The following is a 6,000-nucleotide window of genomic DNA, read 5'->3' as shown; positions in this document are numbered from 1 at the left end:
ATTGTTGGCATTTCAGCCTAATTAGTTGCATCCTATTTTGTGATTTGTCTTTGGTCCTTTGGGTTGCTGGCCCAGAATTTTTTTTTTAACCTTTTTTTTTTTTTTTTTTAATGCTCATCATTGTCTCATTTTAAATGTCAACAGACCAGTATTTGTGTAATTGGTTTTTTTGCCTTACTTCTCTTCTCCCCAATGTCAGAAAATTTGACAAGCCATTTCTACATCTCAGGCAGACTACACAAGAAAAATGCATCCCTGGACTGAGTGACAAACACAAACTAATTCAGTCAGTACAGGTCCTGAGTGCAGGCACATACTTTTCTGGCCAGTGGCCACTGCTACCCATAGTTCTGAACCAGAATGATCTTCTCTAGACTGGTTTGATTGTTTGTGCTAGCACTGGGCCATGCCAAAAGGCAAATCTGCATCTTCTCTGTTGGGCTCATTTCTCATGCAAAAACCTGCTGGAGCTTCCTTCCCCCTGGGGTCAGGTTTATCACAGTTATCTGTGATCCTGCCACAAATCCCACTGGAAGAAAAGACTTGGCACTGGGCTTGTTCAACTGGGCATTGAGGTTTTATACATTCTAGAAGGACAGTCTCAAACTGCTGCATTGCTTTAAATGACCCTCACTTGTGCCCATGGGAGTATTTAAATCTCTGGAAGAGCTGCAGTCACTGACTTGTGAGGATGCACTGCCAGAAACTGAGGGACAGGAGCAGTGCACCTCGTGCTCTTGTGATTTGATTCTTTTCCTTTTCAGTGGATCTAGGTCAAGGTCATTCTGTGGGGTGTTTCTAGGTCGTTATAGCCAAGGTGTGAAGCACTGTTCCCACAGTGGTCCTGCAGGCAGCCAGGAAGGAGAGCCTGATGCTTTTTCCTCCAAAATACACCTGGGCTCCAGGCAGGGAGCCCTGTCCCACTGGATGCCCACAGCTTGTTACATGGGCATCCTCTCCCTGCTTGCTGAGGAGAGATAAACTGTTTGTTTAAACTGTTCTGTCCTTTGAGCAAAACTGAGGAAACTCTCCTCAGGTCTTCCCTGAAGAATTACACTTGCCTAATCTGCCTCACAATTGTGCAGTTACCTAGGGGTAGCACTGGAACTGCTGTTTTCTGTGTGCCAGCTGCTTTCTGTGTGCCAGCTGTTTTCTGTGTGCCAGCTGCGTGGGAAACACTCAGCTGTTCATTTTGTAGGGCAGAAAGCAGCTCTAACAAAGCCTAACAAATTTCTAACCCGAGGCTGCCCCGTGCCAGGGCACTGGGGGCACTGAGCAGTGCTGGAGCTGCTGGCACAGGGGACAAGGGCCACAGCCAGCAGGGTCACATTGCCTTGGGGTGACCCTGCACAGCCCTCCCACTCCTCCCCTGCTGCTGCTCCTGCCGGATCTCTGCTGCCAGGAAGGGTTAGTGCAGGTGCCAAGTGAAACTGAGTGGGTTTAAATTGGAAACACACATTTTTGTCAGCGTGGTTATTACAGTACGTGCCAGTGGAAATTGCACTTTTGCTGGAGCTACAGGTGGAACCTGAAAGGTCACACACAATATTGAGCTGGGGAGAATGGCATGCTTCCAATGGTGCCACGAGGAGCATGGAACCAGATGAAGGCCTGTGTGGCTTTTCTCTGATCAAAAAAGATGATTTAAAGCCATGGTTTGGACATGCCCACCCCCGTGGTGCTTGACAATGTTAGATGGATTGCTGGGGAAGGAATTGCTTTGTCAAGTGTCTCTGGGGAAAGAAAAATCATGGCTTGATAAAATCAGAAATTAAAAGCAACATTTGTGAAACCAAGTAAAAAACCCAGCAAAGTTGCTGAAATTGCTTGCAATATTAAATCTCCCAATACATTTTTATCCAATAAATATAATTTGAAAGAATGTAAACTCAGAAAAATCACAGCTGAATTGAGACCTCTGCCTGTCCTTCAGTACTTCACCTGTACCTTGATTCATAATTTATGCTCTGGCTTTTTGCTGTGCAAGAGGCCTTCACACCTCATGGCATGCATTATAGATGGAGGAGTTTAGGTTAAAACATGCTTTTACTGTGAGGCTTGGGATACTGCCTGCTCTCCACATCAAATTCATGTGTGCAATTTAAACAAGACCTCACTCTGCTCCCAATAAATGCACACCAGATGTATCTTTTATAAATGTTAGGTTTTGCAGCATCTTGACACATGCCAGTAGTTTGAAGGCTGTGCATGCTTCAGTGGGGCATGAAAGCCCCATCCATTCATTCAACTGTGACATCTTGCAATAGGCAAAATTCTAGTGGTGTCAGCTATTCACTGCTCAACTTTATTGAGTTACAATGCCTAATCTGATGCTCTTTTTTTGAATTGTTTTCAGAGGTGTCAGTTTTCTTTAGCTGAGAGGTGATTGAATAGCACAGGAAAAGGAACTTGGCCAAAATCCTCTGATCCGTGATTCCTGATGTTATGTGACATTACACATGTAAGGTTTGTCCTGCAGTGACACTTGGGGCTTATGTTAAATAAAACATAGTACAGACATTTGGAGCTGGGAAAAAGACTTTGCTGTCTCTTATCTGGAGACAAGATTTCTGCTGTGGGACTGTATATATTATGGATATTTTAAAAAGTGTGTCAACAGTTTTCTGTGTTTAATACTGTAAATCAGATGAAGTTTATTATTAACTAGAATCTGTGGGAACAATAATCACTAGCCAGATGTAGGCAATGACAAAAATTGTGGTTTAGGTAATCACTGGCCAGAAACCTGGAGGGGTCAGATGCTTCCTCACATCCTCCAGGACCAGAGGGTGTATTTTAGGGTGGTGGGAAGGGAGAGAATTCCCCACCTGAGAATGGCTGGCTGCAGCTGGAAAGTAGCTGTGAAATGTACTCTGAAAGTTTCAGATCACTCAGTTGTACTCAGTAGAAGGATAATTCTATTTTGTTGAAATTGTAAGAATTGTAAGAATTGTTGTGCTTCCTCAAGGCATGGTGAAACAAATCCATGGTGGTGGTGGTTGCAGTGTGAGGCTGGCAGCCCCCACTCCTCATCTCATTCCCAAGTATGGAAAATGTTTCTTGATCACTTGATTTCAAACTTGACTTCTTGAACTGTAAATACAGTTCTGATCTAGGAATAATTTCCTTTGCAACTGCATGATGAAAGAATCCTACAAAGCAAAAGTAATACAGGCTTCAGTGTAATCCTTATTTATTGGTCATTTTGATCCTGTACAGAGCAGAACAGTAATATGAATACAGCATCTAAACTATGAACATATTATGTACATATAGAGAAGGAACAGTTAATTTTACATAAAACAGAGAAGGCACAATATGCAAGGTAATGCTCACTGTTTCACAGGTTAGATGGCACCCTTTTCCAAGGAAAAGGGAATGGACCATGAAAGGGGGGTAAGTTGCTTCACCTGCCTCTGAGTATCTTTGGAGGGATCTGGTGCAGAACAGACTGTGTGTTCTAACCTCTCTTCTTTGTAAAAAGGTTAAATATGTAAGGCTTGGGAGAATTCTGAGATTTTTTTATTGAATATATAGGTTGCAAGTGATCATGAATAATATATTATACTTCAACCTTTTGAGTCAAATAGTGAGAGAGATTAAACAAATGGAATTTTGAAATATTTTAAGTTTTTTATATGGAGATCTTGCCACAGTAGTAGAGGTTACCAGAGTTTTTTTGGGAACCAGAAAGCAATTTCAATATTTTTTCCTTACAGCAGCACACATGCTCTCCACAGCTCCTAGATGTTACTGCTTGTCCCTGAATGTCTGTGCTTCTATGCATTCTATTAAACCCCTAGGCTGAGAAGCAGGAAATACCTTGGCATCTGCTATCTCAGTCTTAATCTGTGGGTTAAATTTCACCAGGGATATTACTAGACACTCTTTAAAATGGATTCTCTTTTGTTTTAGTCGTTGTTCCCTGGTTGAGACATGCCCCAGAAGGGTCAGTCTTCTTCACCATGCAGATGATGGTTGCTATAGCATCATGGAGCAACAGCTTTGGGACTTTCTGTGCTTGTCCAGGCTGCCACTGAGCATTTCCAGCTGCAGCATCTACCTCCCTGCTGCCTTTGGGTGTTGCTTCATTAATTCAGATTTTCAGGAAGAGTGTTTGGAAATGACATTTGTTGCCTTCTGGGCCTTTTTTTTTGTTTGTTGCTTGTAAGATCATAGAGTTTGGAGCATTTCACATTTTAATGGCTATTTGAAGTCAAACATGCTCCCTGTGTTACCCTGGGCAGATCTGTTTCAATGGGTGATTCTCATTCCTGACTCACCATCATCCTCCCACTGTTTCTTTGGCCTCACTGCTGTGAAAGTCCAGCTTCCCCCTTGTGCAATCCAGCTTTTGCCTCCACCTCCCTCAAGTACCATGTACTTTCATTTTCTTTTCTTCTCTCATTTTTCTGTGAATTTCCACCACTCTTACTTTTATCACTTCCTCTCCACTGAGGCTGACAGCAATCACAACTTACTCTAATCTTAGTTTAAAGGTTTTTTCCCTTGCTTTCTGTCTCCTTGACTTACTTTCTACAAACCCCACTCGTATTTCACTGTGAGATTTTTCTCTTTGTTGTGCTTTTATGAGTGTCTTTTTAATTCTCTAGGAGCATATTCCTCCTGAACTCTCTTTGGTCTGTATGAAAAGTCTTCTGTCTTTCATCTTCTCTGCCTCTTCCTTCCTCTGTACACGCTCCTGGGTATCTTGCTCAGCCCTAAAGATTCTCTCTGTGGCAACACTTTCTGGAATATTTTATTACATCTCTACAGATTGTTTTTTAACTGTCTCCCAAATTTCATCCAGAAAGTCAAACCACGGAGAAGAGCAGATGAACTCTTCAGCTACTTCCTTGTTCTTGTTCTTGTGCTTTCCTTCAAGTTAGTTCTCCTTGCAAACTGCCTCTATCTTCAGCTGCTTTCTCCCCTTTGTCCTTTTTCTTTGGATAAGGTGATAATTAAGCCTGGAAGGGACCTGCTGATGTCATCTAGTTCAACCTCCTGCTCAAATAAGGGCAGACTTCAAAGTTAGACCTTTATTGTAACCATTCTTACTGATATTTCTGATATGAGCTAATTTCTCTTTTTCTTTCTCCATCTCTGCTATTCCCTAAGATCTCTATCAATTTTCTCAGCTGAGCTCATTGACCAAGAGCATGAAGCAGGTGTGTGGAAGCATCTTCTTTGCATCCACTTTGTTATTCCAGTGCTGCTTCTGCTGCTTGGGTCTAATCCATTCTTCCAGACCTGCCTTGCTGTTCAGAGCTTGCTGTCCCCAAGCTTTTCCCTTCCTCACACACTCACTGCTTGTCCCCTTGGTGTCACAGCCTCTCATGCCTTTGCCCACTTGGCCACTCTGTCATGGTTTGTCTTTGGCTCTCTCACAGCTTTTTTGTGAGTGAGGCAAAACTCACATGGAAGAATCCACACAAACAGCTTCTGCCTCACTTGTAGTCTCTCATTTTCACATGCTGCTCTTCTCTGCTGTCTCATTTTCTTGGTATCTGCTGCCTCAAACTGGACACCCTTTGAGTCAGTTGCTTCCTTTTTCCCCCCAGTGTTTATGTATCTTTCTAGAAATGATCACACCTAACAAATTTTAGATGTACTTTATTATGCCCCAGCAGTGTCTCATGGGGCAAAAGTTGGGCTAAATCAAGCTTCAATTAAAGGCTGCTGCATCTGTAATTACATAAAGCCATGATTTGAAAAAATCCAGAGAAAACAGTTTCTGCTGTCTCTTATCATAATTTTAGTAACTTATTTTTCCACTCTCTCCTCAGTTGTCTTTTGAACTCTGAATTTAGGTTGCAGCTGTACAACAGTGATTGCATTCAAAATAATAAGCTTCAGTAGTAAAGCTGCAAATTTGGCTGGAATAAAATCTGTCATGCATTTTTGCTGTGACTACATTCTGCTCTTCTAACTCAGCTTGAATCCAACCATCCACTCACATTCTCTCTAGTGCCTGTTTTGAAAGATATTCATGAGGACTGC

The sequence above is a fragment of the Erithacus rubecula genome (genome assembly GCF_903797595.1).
Source record: "Erithacus rubecula genome assembly, chromosome: 10".
Classification (NCBI taxonomy): Eukaryota; Metazoa; Chordata; class Aves; order Passeriformes; family Muscicapidae; genus Erithacus; species Erithacus rubecula.
Note: the sequence above shows the minus strand (reverse complement) of the source record.